The sequence below is a fragment of the Condylura cristata genome, unplaced genomic scaffold, assembly GCF_000260355.1.
Source record: "Condylura cristata isolate star-nosed mole 26May11 unplaced genomic scaffold, ConCri1.0 scaffold00030, whole genome shotgun sequence".
Taxonomy (NCBI): Eukaryota; Metazoa; Chordata; class Mammalia; order Eulipotyphla; family Talpidae; genus Condylura; species Condylura cristata.
In genome coordinates, this window is record NW_004567131.1 from 4,251,615 (window position 1) to 4,269,491 (window position 17,877).

The 17,877-nt window shown below is 36.8% G+C and overlaps 1 protein-coding gene across 3 annotated transcripts in view; it reads left to right on the plus strand.

Moving 5' to 3' along the window:
• Positions 1-3,221: 3,221 nt before the first annotated feature.
• The window catches only part of CUL2 (cullin 2), a 94,995-nt gene continuing 80,339 nt past the window's right edge, over positions 3,222-17,877 (plus strand). The window contains exon 1 of one of the 3 annotated variants that reach the window (XM_004691160.2): positions 3,222-3,414. The gene's annotated coding sequence lies outside the window, so the exon portion shown is untranslated. Of the gene's footprint in view, positions 3,415-3,461; positions 3,663-10,958; positions 11,087-17,877 lie in introns of those variants that run through there. The other 2 variants (XM_004691161.2, XM_012731392.1) reach the window with 2 other exon arrangements.

A 17,877-nucleotide genomic window follows, 5' to 3' on the forward strand; every position in this document is an offset into this window, starting at 1 on the left:
GATTTGGTGATGGGAAGCCCACGGGTATTGCAGCTGAGATTGAAAAAGGCACAAAATGATGTAAAAATAAACTATTATAGGCCCTGGTGGTGCAGCAGGTTAAAGCACAGCACTGAGAATCTAAAGCTGCTTCCGCATGAGTTCGATTCCCACCTGCCCCGGAGGTGACCACATGGGGTGGCAGACCTCTCCTGACCGCCTGCTGCTTCCCTCAGCAGTGTACTTCCTAGCTCTGCCTGTTCTGTTCCCCACTCTGTCTGTGGTGAAGCCTCTCACCGCCCCTGAGCCTCTGGCCTGCACCCCAGTTCTGTATGCACAAATAAATAAATCTTAAAAAAAAAAAAACTATTGGGCCCTCCCTGGTGGCGCAGCGGGTTAAAGCACAGTACTGAGAATCTGAAGCCACTTCCGCATGAGTTCGATTCCCGCCTGCAGCCTGCCCCGGAGGAGACCACATGGCGAGCCAGACCTCTCCTGACCCGCCCGCTGCTCCCCTCAGCAGTGTACTTCGTAGATCTGCCTGTTCTGCTCCCCACTCTGTCTCTGGTGAAGCCTCTCACCGCCCCTGAGCCTCTGGCCTGTACCCCAGTTCTGTATGCACAAATAAATAAATAAATAAATCTTTAAAAAAAAAAAAAACTATTATAAAAATTAAAAAAACAAAACAAAACAAATGAAAGAGTTGGTTGGAAAAGATGGAGCCTAAAATTGCTTTGGGCAAAGGGGATCTTGGAGAAGGGCTCTGAATTATGAAGGAGTTTGGAGGGAACGCAAGAGGATAATATGGCCAGTCAAACAAAAGTGAAAGATGCCAACGCTGGAAAACTAAGTAGGCTGCAGGGTAAGGAAACTTCTTGTAACTGGGGGGCTCTATCTTTTCTAAACCTTGTTGATGGAGGATGGCCAGAATTAGTCTAAGCAGATGCTCAGTCAAAGTAGAAATGCTACCTCCTCACCTCTAAAAGTTACAGTAACAAATACAAATGCCCACTGAGCCACCCAGAAGTCCTAATTTGGAGTTTGAAATTGAGCCTTATATTTATGGCCACATACCTTCTATGAGACCAAAATGATCTTCTGTCTACCAGGTTTTACCAGATTACTCAAACCAAAAATACTTGAAGAAAAATACAAAGACTGCCTAAACTAATGATGGAAATTTTGTTTATATAAATATACACAGAAACAAAATTTTACTCAAGTAAAACCAAGCTACGCCAAAGCAGAGACAGAAAAAAATCCTACCATGTGCCTGGCAATTGTAACACACTGACAGACAGCAACTTACTGTCTTTTGGGTTGGTCAAGTGTGGTTTAATTGGGCCCACCATTGGGCCCCAGGCTACTACTGGGCAACCTTGGGGACAATGGGTTGAACCGAGTTCTGTGTCCTCACTCACATGCTTAAAAACTCAGGACAAGACCCAAAAGCACTCAGGGAGGAATTTTTATTTTTAATTTTAAAAGATTTATTTATTTGTACATACAGAACTGGCGTACAGGCCAGAAGTGCAGGGGTGATGAGAGAATTCACCGAAGCCAGAGTGGGGAGCAGAACAGGCAGATTAACAAAATACTCTGCTGAGGGGAGCAGCGGAAGTCTTCCATGCCATATGGGTCACCTCTGTGGTTGGGGGTCTAACTTTTGCTGCAGTGGCTGCGGCTAGGTTAGCTTCCTAGTACTGCACTTTAACCTGTTGCACCACCAGGGAAGGCCTGTGAGAGAGGAATTAAAAAAAAAAAAAAAAGGTTTATTTACACATGGAATGAGAAAAGGGAGGAGGAGAGATAGAGAGTTTAAAAGTGAGAGAATAAGAAAAAACTAATTAATGGCAATGCCATCTGACCTAAGACAACAGGTACAAGTTGAAGTCAGAAAAGCAAGCGAGAGCGCACACATGCTCAGTTCAGTCATGGCTGCTTATTTCCACCCAAAGTTTCCAGTGGCTTACTAGTCGGGAAGTCAGGTTAATGGCATGATGAAGTTTGAAATCCTTGCCTCTTGTGATCTCAAGGACTTGTTGGTGGGGGTGGAATCCACAAAGTCATCAGAGGGTGGAGCTTATTCAGGAGTCACTGGATCAGTGTTTGCTCCTTACTGTACTATTGCTTTGCACCATGAGTGCCTATGTGAACTCAATAAAAAGACAATTTGTTTTATTATTGTGAAGACTGTTTTTCACGGGGGTCCTCTGATTTGGCTAGAGATTTTCAGATGTGTGCCACCCATACTTTGAGATTTGCTGAATCAGAAAAGAGAGGATGAATAATTAAGAAAAAAAGTCATATGATGGAAACAAATCATTCAAATGAATTTACTTTATTAAAAATAAGTCTAGATTTCAAATGCTATGAGAAACAATTAGAAGAGGAGAAGGATTGCTGGGATTGATCAGGTCAAGAGCTAGGATTTTACAAGGACCTTGAAGGATTGGTACAAACAATTTAAGGGGTTTGCAGGAAAGTTTTCTTCAAAACATATAAAATAAGAACTAGGCTGACAACTGAAATCTGTGGCTATGCAAGACAAGGAATAAAGACAAGCTTTTGTTCCACTGAGATCCTCTGTATATAAAGAGGTAATGGGTGAATATACTTTTGTTTGGTTAGTCAACATTGATACAATATAAAAATTTTGTAGCTTATATTAGAAGTCACTCTGCTTGTACCTTTTATGGGCTTTGAGAAGTGTATAAGGTTTATTCATCACTATAGTATCATACAGAATAGTTACACTGCTTAAATCATCCCTGCTTCAATAGCCCAAGGCAGTAAAAACCTTTAGACTGATAAAGTAGTGGTGGGCCCGGAGGGAGTGTTCAAGACCGTGAAGAGAAATTTTTCACTGAAAATATACTGAGGCTCAGACTCTGTAGATAACAGTAGACAATGGGTGTGTCGGTGGAATAAGGAGTTTTGCTAATCTATTTTAATCTTTTCAAAAGCCCATGGCAAGCTGATTGTAGCGTCTCAAAATATTCACACAGGTCCGAAACTCAAAGGACAAAACTTTCGCTGAAAACACCGTTTTGAGCTATTATTAATAGTCACTGAACTTGGCAGGTACTGCGTCTCTTGAGCTTAGCGAACCGTCACTGTCCCTTTAACAGTGAGCACCACAAGGCGTCAGTTCCAATATTGATTTCCGCGGCCTTTCGCAATTGCGCCAAACCAGGCTCTCTGCGCTTGCCGTAACGCGGACTCTACCATTGCTGCCAGAGGGGGGATTTGGAGGCAGCGGAAGAGGGAGACCGGAGGGTGTGTGTTAGGAAAAGCCTGGCTCTCAGGAGGACGCTTGTTTTACGGATCCGGCAGCCAGCCCATCATTCTCCCCTTCCCCACGTCCCCACCGCCCCCGTCCCGTCTGGGAGCGGCGGCTGCCCTGAGCTTCGCAGTGTTTCCGCGCAGTGGCAGGTGAGCGTCCGGCGCGCGGGCTCCCGGGTCCCCTCCCCACCCCCCGTGTCTCCGGGGCTGGTGGCGGCGGCCGGCCGGGGAGGCGGCCTCCGCACGCAGTAATGGCAGCGCTGTGAGCAGGGAAACGCGAGCTGACAGCCGCCGCGGTCGCCGCCGCCCACCTTTCTCGCCAGGGGCTTCGCCTTTCACTCCTTCGGGCTGCCTCCCCCTCCCTTTGTCCCCTTCTCCTGGTCCCGCTTCTGCAGAAGGTAACCCCGCCGAGGGTCGGGAAGCCAGGCTGCAGGCGCCGGGAAACTTCCCTTCCCGGCTAATGGGTGGCGGGGATGGGGCGGAGGAAGGGAGTTGGGGGCGAGGAGGGGGAAGGGGGACGGGTGGAAGGGGGAGGCCGGGGAAGATGGTGTCCTGAAGGTGATCCCGGCTCCCCGGAGCGCTGACCCCTAAGCCCGGCCACCGCTGTACTGAATCCCTGGCCTCCCTAACCCGGCCTTGGCCGACCCTCCTCCGGCCGGCCCCATTTTCCTTCTGAGGAGGCAAGGTGAGGCTGCGAATACTCACTCATTTGCTTATTTACATAGCCAAAGGATACACGACTCTGTGTGGAGGGTGGTGATGGGGACATCAATCGCTTACATCCTTACCACAAGTATTTTCACTTTTGTTTCCGCAGACAGTGAAGATTGATAGCTATGGGGAGGAGTATGCTACGTGCATGCTAGACCTGTCTCAACACTTAGGGTCTGGTGAAATAAGATCCTTAGACTCTCCTCAGTGCACGTTCTTGCACACTGGGGTGTCTGGATCATACTCTACCACCCCACAAATAGGTACATGTAAACAAAACATCTGTGAATTGCAGACTGTTACTATTGTTAAATCCTCACCTTTACTGCATGAATTACTATCACCAGTTGAAGTGCAGTACCTAGGAAGTTTAAATTTTGAAGATGAGAGATAAACTCCTAATGTTCATAATGGGCTGTTTGATTTTTCAATATGAAAATCTTTGAAGTAGATTCGTCCCAACCGACATTCATCGTAAAAATGAGAAATGATGATGTTGTTCTCATGGATTGCTAACTATGTAATTGACAATAAAAAAACCGGAAAACATGCTTCTCTATCCTTTAGAATTGCACATTCCTTTCCAAGCAGACAAATGAACAAATAGCTTATACTTTGCCTCTTTCGCCTAAATTCAGTGTTTGGAAGACCCTTTCAAAAGAGGCACAACTGAAGTACAATGGTTTAGTTACTTCTTATTCCCCTCCTCCCATGCTCTTTATAAGTTGGGGAGACATACTAACATACTTAATATGTGAAAAATAATCTTTTCGATGTACTTGAATGTTAACAAGCATCTTACTTCATTCTCTACCTTCTAAGGTGATTCTCAGTGTTTAAGAAATGTGAAAATAGTTTATCTTTTATCTTTAGTCTGTTACAAATTATATGTTGTGGACCATTTTTAAAGTCAGTTTTGCATTCTCTATCAGCAAAGTATTTATTAAGCACTTGGTTTATGCGCTAAGTATTACTATAGACATTGGGGATACAACAATAAGCAAGACATGAAATTTCTATCCTCCTGGAGTTTTAATTCTGGTGGGGAAGGGAGAGACAGACCATAAATATTTTATATACAAAAATAACCTCAGAGGATCACAAGCCCTGTGAAGAAAATAAAATAGGGAGTGTGGTAGGGACTGGGTTACTTAAGATGTTGAGCTCAGGGAAGACCTGTCTGAGGTGACCTTTGACTTGATATCTGAAAATTGAGAAGGATTTAACCTTTGGAAGTCTGAGGGTGTGTGGCTTTCTGAGGGTATACAGCAAATGGATTTACCCTGAAGTGTGTGTGGGAGAGAGTTCCTGTTTCAAGGACCAGTAAGTGGAAATGCTTTGGGTTCAGCAAATTGAATGCTCACTGAAGGTAGATCCTCTAGAGAGGTCAGAGATTAGGTCATGATGTAGGGGCTTGGTTTTGTGAGGTCTCCTTTTCCAAAGGAGTTTTATTTTATTATTAAAGTATACTGAATAATAATCACGATTTTGTAAAACTGGGCCTGATTTATATTGAGGCTCTGGAGACAGTGGGCTAGGAGTAGAAAAGAAGCAGGGAGACAAGGTGATAGCATATTTTAGTAGTGACTAGTGTTAGAGATAGAAAAAAGATTTTGAGATGTATTTTGGAGTTGAAGATATTTTTGAATTTGTTATGTTTTGGTTGTGAGTGCAGTTGATCGGTCCAGGGTTGACTGCTGGAGTTAGGGTTTCAACTGCGTGATGGTAATGCCATATATCGGGTAGAAAAGAGGCGAGGGAAGCAAGTTGTTAATATGGGGCTGGAGTTGGATTGGACATGCTAAATAGACCAAATGCCCACATGGTGGTGAGAAGTAGGCAGTTGCATATACGTTCTGGAATTTGGTGGAGAGGTTAATGTGTCATTCACTCAGTAAATATTTTTCAAGTACCAGCAGTGGTGCTTGAAAGCACCAGACACTGGAGCTATAATAGTGAAAAATAGACAAAGATCTGTACCTTCAGGGGACTTAAAATCTAGTGAGGGGAGAGAAAGATTGAGAGGAGTCATCATTAGCATTTATCTGTTGGTTTATTATATTTGTGTTTTGAATAAAAACTGCCTATGATTCAAAATTAATGAATAAATAGCTGTACTATTTCTTGTCTCCCATTATCCAGTCATCCTGTTTTGGTTGGAGCCAAAAATGTTAGAGGATTTCTTACTTATCCTTCCAAATATATAGTTTGTATACATATAAGGAAATATGTATATCTTTTTCACTCCACTTCTCTAAAGTTTTAGTGTACTTCACTTACTTTGACACCTTGTACTTTTTAGTGTTAAATGGTATTTAAAAGCTTTGAAACAGAGTAAGACTACCTAATGAAAATGTAGACAGGAGAAAACATTTTCTGACTTGGTTCCTGCCCTCTGAGTTTTGTGCATACAGATGTGCAGTTGTTTAAAGAACCATTCCTTTTTGTGTGATGCACTGTGCCTCTTGTGTTCCACCTTGTTCTCATTATATGCTGGACAGATGTTTTATTATGATTGGAAACAATGTTTTCTTATATGTACTATCAGCTAAATTCAAATAAATTGATAACAGAATCAGCCCTTGAGTCTTAGTATTGTGAAGATTTCTGATCGACTAATGCTAAATCTTAGAAAAACAAGTAGAAATTTCAGTGTTATGAGATTTATAACAAGGTGTTGATACTTGAGACAGGGATGAATCTCAGTAATCAGAGCATCTCTTCAGAGTGATCTGACTTTTTACTTGGGTTTGAATTTTAATAATGTTTGTATTATATTGTAAATATACATAATCCTTGTTACTGTCTTTAAGAATATATAGATTCATCCTATGCCATTTCTTTGTATTTGAAAAGGCCTATTGGAGAATAGTGTGGTTCCTTTATTTCCCAAGTTTTGAGATGAGTAGTGTTAATAAGATCAGGATGTTAACATCTGAACCATATTGATTGAGTCACTTGGAGGAGGGAAGATGGAACTTTTTTCTTTTTAAGCTTTATTATTTTTGAGAATTTATTTTTGAGAATGAGTCCAATCTCATACTGAGTTCTTTACAAAATGTATAGTACTATATATATATTTTTATTTTTTTATTAGTTGCCTTTAAATCATACCTTAATTGTATTTAAATTCATCTACTATCTTTTTCTGAGATTATTCTTAAGAATTGTTTAACTCATTTTGATTTTTGTGGATATTTTTATTATCATACGTCTCTCTTACTCATGCCTGATATTAAATCAAACAGCTATTTTCTTGAGTAGAGAAATAAAATCTTTGATAGAAAATATTTGAGTACTTTTTGAAGTATTAGATAATAATTACTATATTTAAAGCTCCCACATGAAATAAGTATAGAGAGTATGTTAAGATATATAGGTGCTAATATTCTATTTGTAGATTTTACTTGTCCCAGATATTTCCATTCATACTTTAACCTTATAAAACATTATAAATGATGTTCCTGTTGTTATTTAATCATCAGATTATAGCCTGAATTTTTCATCAATCAGGTGGACAGATCAGCACTTTTGTTTCCCTTACCAACTGTAATCTTGAAGGTAGTATCTAGCATCTGCCAGAGATCTGTAATAGAGTAAATTCTTAATAGATATCTTTTAACTCAGTGACTTAAGTCTTATTCTAATGTAGATTGTTTATCAAACAACAAGGTAAATGTTGGATTTTACTGTGTTAGTATTTCTTGAATTTGTCAACTTTGTCGTAATTTAGTTGAAGGAGAGAAAGTACAGGACATTTAAAAATTTGAAATAATGTTAGTTTTACAGAAAGATTGCAGTGGTATAGAAAGCTCAGGATATGTTAACAGCATAATGATCAATTATAATTATTATAATCATGTAGATAGTTTGGATTTACCCTAATGAATAATGTGACCAGAAAAAGATACCAAAGTAGTCTTGAGCCTTAAGACCAATTTTAAACTATTTCTCAAAGTATTTTATTTGGTGATAGTTTGACCTAAAAATTATGACATATTGTCTTTATATAATTTTAAGTATTGTTTTGACTAGTCAGTATAAATTTAAATTGTTTTAGATAGCACTGTGCACTGAGATTTAACAGAAATTTGTGGTCCATGTGAGCAGGATTTTAAACTTAGAATAAAGACTTTGTGTGTGTATTGTGAAATGTATGCATAACATGAAAATTTTCTCTGTAACCATTTTAACTGTACATTTCCTTATGTTAAATGCACACACAGCAGTATAATCATCACCATTATCTTTTTCCAAACTTTTTTTCATTACCCCCACATAGAAACTATAGTCATTAAGAAACAACTCCCGGGTATTCTTTCCTGGTGGCGCAGATGCTTCAAAGCACAGCACTAAGAAGCTAAAGCCACTTCAGCATGAGTTCCATCCCCTTCCCGGAAGTGATCCACATGGCGCGGCAGACCTCTCCTGGCCCGCTGCTCCCCTCAGCAGTGTACTTCATCAGTCAGCCTGTTCTGCTCCCCACTCTGTCTCTGGTGAAGCCTCTCACCGCCCTTGCACCTCTGGCCTGTACTCCAGTTCTGTATACATTCAAAAAAAAGAAAGAAATAACTCCCCATTTCCCCTCCTGCCAGCAGAACTCTAATCTGCATTATGAATTGCCTGTTAGGGGTATGTCATTTAAGTAGGATTGTATAGTGTTTGTCGTTTTATGTTTTAATTATTTGACTTAATGTCTTCAAGGTTCATGCATACAGCATATATTAAAATTTTATTATGTTTGTGTATGTATCACATTTTACTTATTTATTCTTCTGATGGGCACTTGAATTGTTTCTGTCTTTTGACTATTGGGACTAATGCTGCATTGAACATTGAACAAACATTTTCCAGTCCTTGCTTGCAGTTCCTTTGGGTATATAGCAAAGAGTGTATTTGCTGGACTTACGGTAATTTTATGTTTACCTTTTTGAGGACCTGGTAAACTGTTTTTCATAGTGACTGCAACATTTTACATTCTCATACACAAGATTTCCAGTTTCTTCACATCAATATTTGTTACTTTCTATTTTTTTATTTCTTGTTTTGCAAATTGCCATCTTATTTGGTGTGAAGTGGCTTCTTGTGGTTTAGATTTACATTCCCTTAATGACTTGTGATGTTTCAGTTTCTTTTCATGTGTTTTGTCTGCCTTTTTTTTTAAAAAAAAGATTTATTTATTCATACAGAACTGGGGTACAAGTCAGAGGTGCAGGGGTGGTGAGAGGCTTCACAGAGACAGAGTGGGAAGCAGAACAGGCGGATCTACAAATTACACTGCTGAGGGGAGCAGTGGGCTAGACAGGAGAGGTCTGCTGTGCCATGTGGATCACCTCTGGGGTTGGGGATCCAACTCACACTGAAGTGGCTGTGGCCAGCTTGTAGTTCTATGTCCCAACCCGTTGAGCCACCAGGGAAGGTCCAGTCTTTTGTCTATTTTTGGAGAAACAGCTATTCAGATCTTACTACTTTAAATTGTTTTTTTATTCTTGATGTATATAACACTTTTTTTTTTACTGCAAATAGTAATCTCTTATTACATATGAGTCGCAAATATTTTTTCCATTCAGTGATTTGTTTTTGCACTATGTTTTATACTTAGCTGCATGAAATTTTATGAAGACTGATTTATCTGTTATCTTTTATTGCCTGTGTTTTTGGTGTCATATGCAAGAGGTCATTGCTAATCCAGTGTGGCAAAACATTTCCTTGTGTTTTCTTCTAAGAGTTTTAGCTGTAGGTATAGATAGGTCTTTGGTCCATTTTCAATTCATGTTTGTATATAATGTAAATAAGGACAATATATTTTGCATGTATTTTCAGTAGATGGCTTTATGTTGGCACTTACAGATTTCTTAAAATTAAATCTTCTTAGAAATTAATTTCTAAATCACTAACAAAAGAGCGATTATAGAAAAGATAATCAAGGATGAAGTCAATTATGTGATGAATGGGATTGCATTTTTCTACCTGAAACAGACACTAAAATGAACTGCTTCTGAGAAAGTGGAATGAAGAAAGTCTTTAATAGGCAATATGGAAATTAAGTATAAGAAAGAGTAAAGCATAAAGAGTCAAGAGTACTATTTTAGCTCTCATTAAATTGAAAACATAGATTGAACAGTAAAATAACAGAAAAGACTATAGGCTGCCTCATCTTAGCATTGTTCAGCCAACTTTAAATATATTTATAGATATTGTCTTTTAAACTTATTTTTAAGTTGTATAAGTGGAGGGGAAAAAAAACAGCAACTAGCCATACTATTTTTGACAGGAAATTTAGGGTATCAGTTTCTTAATTTACAAGTCTAAATAATTCCTTTTTTATTGAGATAAAATTAACACTGTCATATTGGTTTCAGGTATATAACATAGTTTTGGTAGGAAATGATTATCATAATTGGTATAGTTAACATCCCTTACCATTCGTATTAGGATTTTTTTTTCTTGTGGTGGCAGTTTCTTATAGTCTCTTAGTAATTTTCAAATCTACAATAGAATATAATTAGCTATAGTAACCATGCATATTACATCCCCAAGAGTCACTTATTTTATAACTGGAAATTTATATCTTTTGATTGTTTTCACCCATTTTGCCTAGCCTCACCTTTTGGCAGTCATCATTTTTTTCTTATTCTGAGTTTCAGTTACTCTGTTTCTGTATATAAGTGAGACTGTAGGGTACTTTTCTTTATCTGAGTGACTTCATGTAGCATAGTGCCCTCAAGGACCATGTCTAAGTCCTTTACATGCAAATGGCAGGATGTCCTTTTTTTGTGACTAAATATTCTGTATACATATCACATTTTCCTTTCCATTCAACTATCTGTTGATGTTTAGTTTGTTTATATATATTGGATATTGGAAATATTACTGCAGTGAGTAGGGGGATGCATCTATATATTTTTGAGTTAGTGTTTTCATTTTTTTCAGACAAATACCATGAAGTGGATTTGCTGGATTATATGGTACTTCTATTTCCAGTTTTTGAGGCACCTCCATACTGTTTTCCATAGTGCTATACAAGCTTACGTTCCCACTGACAGTGCTCTGCATCCTCCCATCACTTATTGCTTGTCTTTTTGATTATAACCATTCTAACAAGTATGAGGTAATATTTCATTGTTAATTTACATTTCCCTGAAGATCAGTGATACTTGAATACCTTTTCAAGACAGTTACCCATTGTATGTGTTCTTTGGGAAATTGTATTTTCAAATCTTTTATGTTTTTTAAATAATCTGATTTTTGTTATTGAGTTGTATGAGTTCTTTATATGTTTTGCATGTTAACACCTTTTCATATACGTGATTTATAAATATTTTCACTTACTTAGTAGGTTGTCTTTTCATTTTGTTGATGTTTCCTGTGCCATGCAGAAACATTTTAGTTTGATGTAGTTCACTAGTGAACATTTGTGTGTGTGTTTTGCTTTTGTTTTGGTATGAAATATGAAAAGTTACCAAGACCTATGTCAAGTAATTTTTATCTATATTTTCTTCTAGAAGTTTTATGGCTTCAGGTTTTATGCTCAAGCCTTTAATACAGTTTGAATTTGTTTTTGTGTATGGTATAAAATAGTGATCATCAGTTTTTAGCATGTGGCTCTCCAGTTTTCCCAGCACCACTCATTGAAGACAGTGTCCTTTCCCCTATTTATAATATTGACGACTTTGTCACACACTCATTGACAGTGTATATTTGGGTTTGTTTCTGGACTTACTTTTGAGTTCTTTTTTTTTTTTTTAATGCCATTATGATGTTCTTGACTTGCTATAGCTTTGCACTATAGTTTGAAATAGAATTTTACTAAGGGATTGCATTGAATCTATAGACTATTTTGAGCAGTACACACAATTTAACAATATTAATTCTTCTACTGGGTGAGCATGGACTGTCTGCCTATTTGTATCTTCAATCTTTTACATCAGTGTTTTGTAGTTTTCAAGATATAGTCCTTTCATTTCCTTGGTTAAATTTATTCTCAGGTATTTTCTTTTTGATTCACCTAAATGGTAATTTTCTTACTCATACTTTGCTAATATTAGTGTATAGAAATGCAACAGATTTTTGTGTATTGGTTATATTCATGTATTTTAAATGTTTTGATGGAGATATTAGAATTTTCTATATGTTTTCTGCAAATAAAATAATGAATTTTATTTCTCCTTTACACAATGAAATGCCTTTATTTACTTTTTTTCTTGCCTGATTGTACCTGCTAAGATTTCAATTTTTTTTTAAATTAAAGTGACAAAAGTGGGTATCACTGTTTTGTTCCTGGTCCTAGAGGAGGACTGTTTTGCTTTTCACCATACTGGCAGTAAAATTTTTATGTATCACCTTAATTGAGTGAGTTCTTGCTATACACAAATATTCATTCTTGTTGTAGTTGAATTTTTTGAAATAATAAATGGATATAGAATTTTGTCCAGTGCTTTTTTTTTTTGCATTGAGGTGATTATATGATTTTTCATCTTTCATTTTGTTAATACTGTGTACCATGTTGACTGATTTTAGAAATGTTACATTTGATTCGCTACTCTTTTGTTGAGGATTTTTACATTTATGTTCATCAGTGATATTTGCCTCTAATTTTGTTCTGTTGTGGGGTTTTTTGGGTCTGATTTTTAGTACCAAGGTGATAATTGGCCTTGTAAAAATGAGTCTGGAAGTATTCCTGTTATTTGAAACAGTTTGAGGTATATTGATTGGTATTAATTCTTTGGAAATGCTTGATAGAATTCACTAGTGAACCTGTCTGGTCCTGAACTTTAGTTTGTTGGAAGGTTTTGATGGCTAGTAATTGGTTAATTTTTTTTCAAAGTTGATTTTTTAAAAAATAAAATAATAGTTTATTTTTACATCATTCTGTGCCTTTTTCCATCTCATTTGTAATCTCCATGGGCTCCCTATCACCAAATCACCCATGTGCCATCACCATAGTCCAGTGCCCTTCTCCTTCCCCCCACTCCCATTTTTGATCCTGTTCCCCACTCCACTCTGGTAAAATTTCTCTGGTTGTAGTTGTTTATTATTATTTTTCCCCCCCCGGTCCTTTATACTGCTGCTGTGACTGAAACTAATGGCTAATAATTGGTTTTTAAGATTTTCATATTCCTGATTCAGTCTGATCAATTGTCTGTTTTTTAGGAATTAGTCTATTTTTCTAGTTTTTCCAATTTATGATTCCAATATTTTTTATAGTAACCTCAAGGTTCTTTATGTTTCTGTGGTATCAGTTGTGATGTTTCTCCCTTCATTTCTGATTTTCTTTACCTAATACTTTCTTTTATCTTTGTGAGTCAAACTTAAAGTTGTTAACTTTTTTTTTTCCAAAAACCCAGCTTTTATATTCTTCCCATGACACCCAGTCTTCAGGAGGCATCTGTAGCTGTTATTGTATAAATGGGTAACCTTTGGAGAAAAGAAACAATCACTTCAAAGATACGTTTATGGGTTGCAACAAAGAAGTCATGGTAGTAAGAATGGGAAATTCTCCTACAGAGAAGTAGGAAAGCTAGTGATTATGAGCTACTGATAAGACAGTTAAATCTTATTTAATAAAAAGAAAAACACCAACTTTCAGTTTTATTATTTATCTTACTTTTAGTTTTTATTTTATTTTAGCTCTGGTATTTGTTATTTCCTGCCTTCTATTAACTTTGGACTTAGTTTGTTCTTTTTAATTCAATATGAAGTTAGGTTATTTGAGATTTTTGTTGTTTCTTGATGCAGGCATTTATTGCTGTGAGCTTCCCCCTTAGAACTGCTTTTGCTATGTCTGATACATTTTCAGATGTTGTATTTTCATTTTTCTCAAGGTATTAAAAAAAATTGGTACTTTGGTTCAGTATTATGTTTCATTTCTACATATTTTTTAATTGATTTATCATTTCATTTTTTGACGGCAGTGCATATAACTTATGTTTTGACATCTGTTGTACCTCCCTTGGGCATTCAAATATGTTTAACATTTTGGGCGTTAACTTGTCTTTTTCTAAAGGACTGTCTATCAGCTGTTCATTTCCTTTGAGCCGGCTTTAGATTCTGGAATGGTAAATAATGAGTATGTGCTAGATAGCAGTGTATATGAGCTTTGTGTTGAAGGCAGAGGGATCTGATTCTAGGTTTGCTGTTAATAATTATGTGTGTCTTATTCTAGTTTTCTCATTGTTAGACTCAGTCTTTAAAACAGGGAGAGCAGTAGTTACCATTTTGATGTAGACTCTCACTGGAAAGAGTGGATCCTTTGCCATCTGGAGAAGGGATTTTAGGAAGTATGAGGTGTAGTTGACCTAGGTAAGGCTTTTTTATAGGCTTAAACACAAGAAAACCACTGCCAGAAAAGAGAACTTAGCCTGGCTCTGAGAAGGAAACTAGGGGAAATATTTAAAGGGTAGGTGCGTGAATGTGGGGCAAAGAATAGGATCATAACATGTTCTGGGTTGGACTATACCAGAGCATTTGTAGATGGGTTATATTTCATCGGTGTACATGAGATCTGCTCCTTTTCCCTCCAGAAAATTTCAAAATAATCATTAGGCCAGACCTAATGCCTTTTGGTCTAGCATGGCACCTTCTGGTCAGTAGGGTGGGCCAAACTGTTTGGACAGGACTAGCCATAGTTCTGTAAGTAGGTGCTTTTAGGATCACTGAAATGAGCAGAGTGTGTCCTGCTTTTAAAAAGTCCCTTCTATCTGCAAGTGCATTAAGTTGCATAATTTTATGACTTGCTTTTTTTAAATATCTTTATCTTAAGGGATAGAATAGGATTGTAAGAAGTTATATTAATTATAGTGGAAGCTCTCTTTGGGATTTTAAATGAATAGTCAGTAAGATTGATAAATAGTTGCAGTAACTATCACCATTTTCAGTTTTCCCATGTCTATTTTATATAGCAGTGTGTGGACATAAGTGGGAGGTAATATGTTATATAGAAAGTTGCAAGTGGATTAATTTGTCTGGAACAGAGAACTGGTTGAGCCATAGTGAAAAAATTGGTAAGAATTGGAAGGTGTGGCAAGAAATCTGAATTTTATTCTATTACATAAAAAACTGGTAGCAACTAGTTAAAGTGTGATTTTCCCCTTCCATAAAAGCATAACAGCATCAAAGAAAAAAACTTAAGCTAAAACCAAATTACCATGAATCTTTGCATCTGAACATTCCAAGATTTAAATGCAAGATTTTAAAGTTTATGTGATTTAATTTTACTTTCAAAAGAATATTGCAAGTCATTGGTTAGTTCAGAGGATGATTTGTGCGAACCTTTTTAATATTTGGAGAGAGGACCTTGCCTAGGAAACAAATTTGCCTCAATGTTTTGGTTATTTGTGTAAAGACAGATTGGTCATAACTTTGTCTAGCATACGTTCCAAAGGGGGCTTGCCCTACTGACGAGGGGCTCAGCCAAATTAAAATTCTTTATATCCTATATATCACCCCAAATATGTATAGTTTTTAAAAGGTTAGTTGGCATCTTATTCTTTTCCCAGATTATTATAAAAGAAAATACAAAGCAAGTGAAAAAGACACTGAACTTTAAGCTGTGATATGAAAATCTGAAAAAAGAGAACAGACTATATACACGTGTAGGAGAATTTCAAGCTCCTTGTGAAGAAGAGGGTCTTTAATTCTGGTAAAAGTTAGATGCCTTCTCATTCTTACTTATTGCAATCCAGATACATTCCTTATACCATAGTGCCACTTCTCTTTATTTTACACTTTAGTTTTTTTTTTTTTTTTTGCCTGTACTGGGAGTGATGAGAGATTATTTCTTTTTACATTTTCCCCAACTTTGCTTATGTTTTTAAAAAATCTACTAAAATCTTATAAATAGCAAAGTCATAATATATCATGACATTTGTGAAGTAGATTTCTATAGGTCAAATCTTACTGCTATAAAAAATTATTGAATGCTGAGAATCCATATAGCAAAGATATTTCATACAATAAGGTCAGAGTGTTAAGGTACATTCCTGGAGCTTTTCATATGAAATGGTGGTGCCTTTTTCAGTTGTTGTGCCTCAGAGGAAGCTTGGGTTTACTAAGTTAATAGAAAATGTGGTAGTTATTAATGCTTCTTACTAGGTTTTACATATTTTCCTTATTTTGTGCTTTAAACCCACTAAAGGCTGTTTATGATCAATACTGAAATAAAAAAGTCAACATTCTAGTTTATTTAATTTTTTCCCCTTACTAAAAAGAGAATCGATGTTAAGTGGTAAGCCACTTACATTTTTTACCCTTACTTTGTGTGTTGTTTTTGATGTTAAATTTTATATCTAAGTAGTGTTCTTTAATTATTATAATCATCGCTAGTCTTACTGTTTTTGTCCTTCAACCTTTATAAGTATTAATGCACTGCCCTTACTATATATTTACCTTTACAGTGAATATTATTCTTTCATATATTTTCTTATTACTATTTTAACACCCCTTCCTTTCACCTTGAGGAAATTGTAACATTTCTTATAATTCATTTTCACAGTGATGGAATTCTTTTTCTCATCTGGACTTCTCTATCTTCTCAATTCTGAATGTAATTTTGCCGCATAGAATATACTTAGTTGGACATTTTTTTCTTTCAGTGTTTTAAATATGTTGTCTTACTTTATTCTGGACTGCAAAGTTTCTTCTGATAAATCTTGTGCGGCTTCCCTTTTTTGTAAAAAGTTTCTCTGTTGCTGTTAGTGTAATTCTGTCTCTTCTGTATGTTTTGATATTATAATAATAATATTTCTTGGTATGGGTCTCTTTCAATTTCTCTTATTTAGAACTCTCAGAGCTTATTGGATCTGAATGTTCGTTTCCTTCCCTTGGTTAGGGAAATGTTACTTCAAAGGAGAATTCATGGTCCCTTTTCTTCTTTTGGGAGCTCTGTAACATGAGTTTTAGTTTGTTTTATGTTGTTCCGTAACTACCTTCAATTAACTTCACTTTTTTCTGTTCTTATTTCTCTGTGCTGTTCTGATTGGATGAGTTCCACTTGCTGTCTTTGAGATCATGGATCATTTTTGCTCCAAAAGTCTGCTTTTTTTTTTGTACCTATTTGAGCTTTCTGTAATTTTTTATGTACTTTCCCTTTATGAAAATATTAATGTCGATTTTTTAAAAAAGATTTATTTATTTGTACATACAGAATTGGGGTACAGGCCAGAGGCTGAGGGATGGTGAGAAGCTTCACCAGAGACAGTGGGGAGCAGAACAGGCAGATCGACGAAGTACACTGCTAAGGGGAGCAGGGGTGGGTCCAGAGGTCTGATGCACCATGTGGGTCACATCTGGGGCTGTATCAAACTCATGCTGAAGTGGCTTTAGCTTCTTAGTGCTGTGCTTTAACCTGCTGCACCACCAGGGAGGGCCCAAGAGCTTTCACTTTTTAAAAACCCTTTATAATTTTCATTTTAAAATTAGAAAGTTAATTGTTTAAGTTTATCAAATATCCCATCACTGTTCCAATTTCCAGAGGTATTAAATATAATTTTAAAATAGTATATATTATTATCTAGATCCAGATCCCAATAACTTCAGTCATATGATTAATATATCTTTTTAGGTACATGGCCATATCTTTTATTTTTACATATTTTTGTCCATTTTTCCATCTCAGTTGCAATCCCCTTGGGTTTCCCATCACCAAATCACCCATGTGCCATTACCATAGTCCAGTGCATTTCCCTCTCCCTACTGTTTTTGATCCCATTTCCCACTCCACCCCCAATAAATGTTTCTGGTATATAGTGTTCATCATTATCATTATCATTATTTACTCGCCTGTTCCGTTATATTCCTGCTATGAGACAAACTATCTGGTATTTTTCCTTTTCTTTCTGGCTTATTTCACTAAGCATGATCTTTTCCAGCTCCATCCATGTTGCTGCAAAAGACATGTGTTTC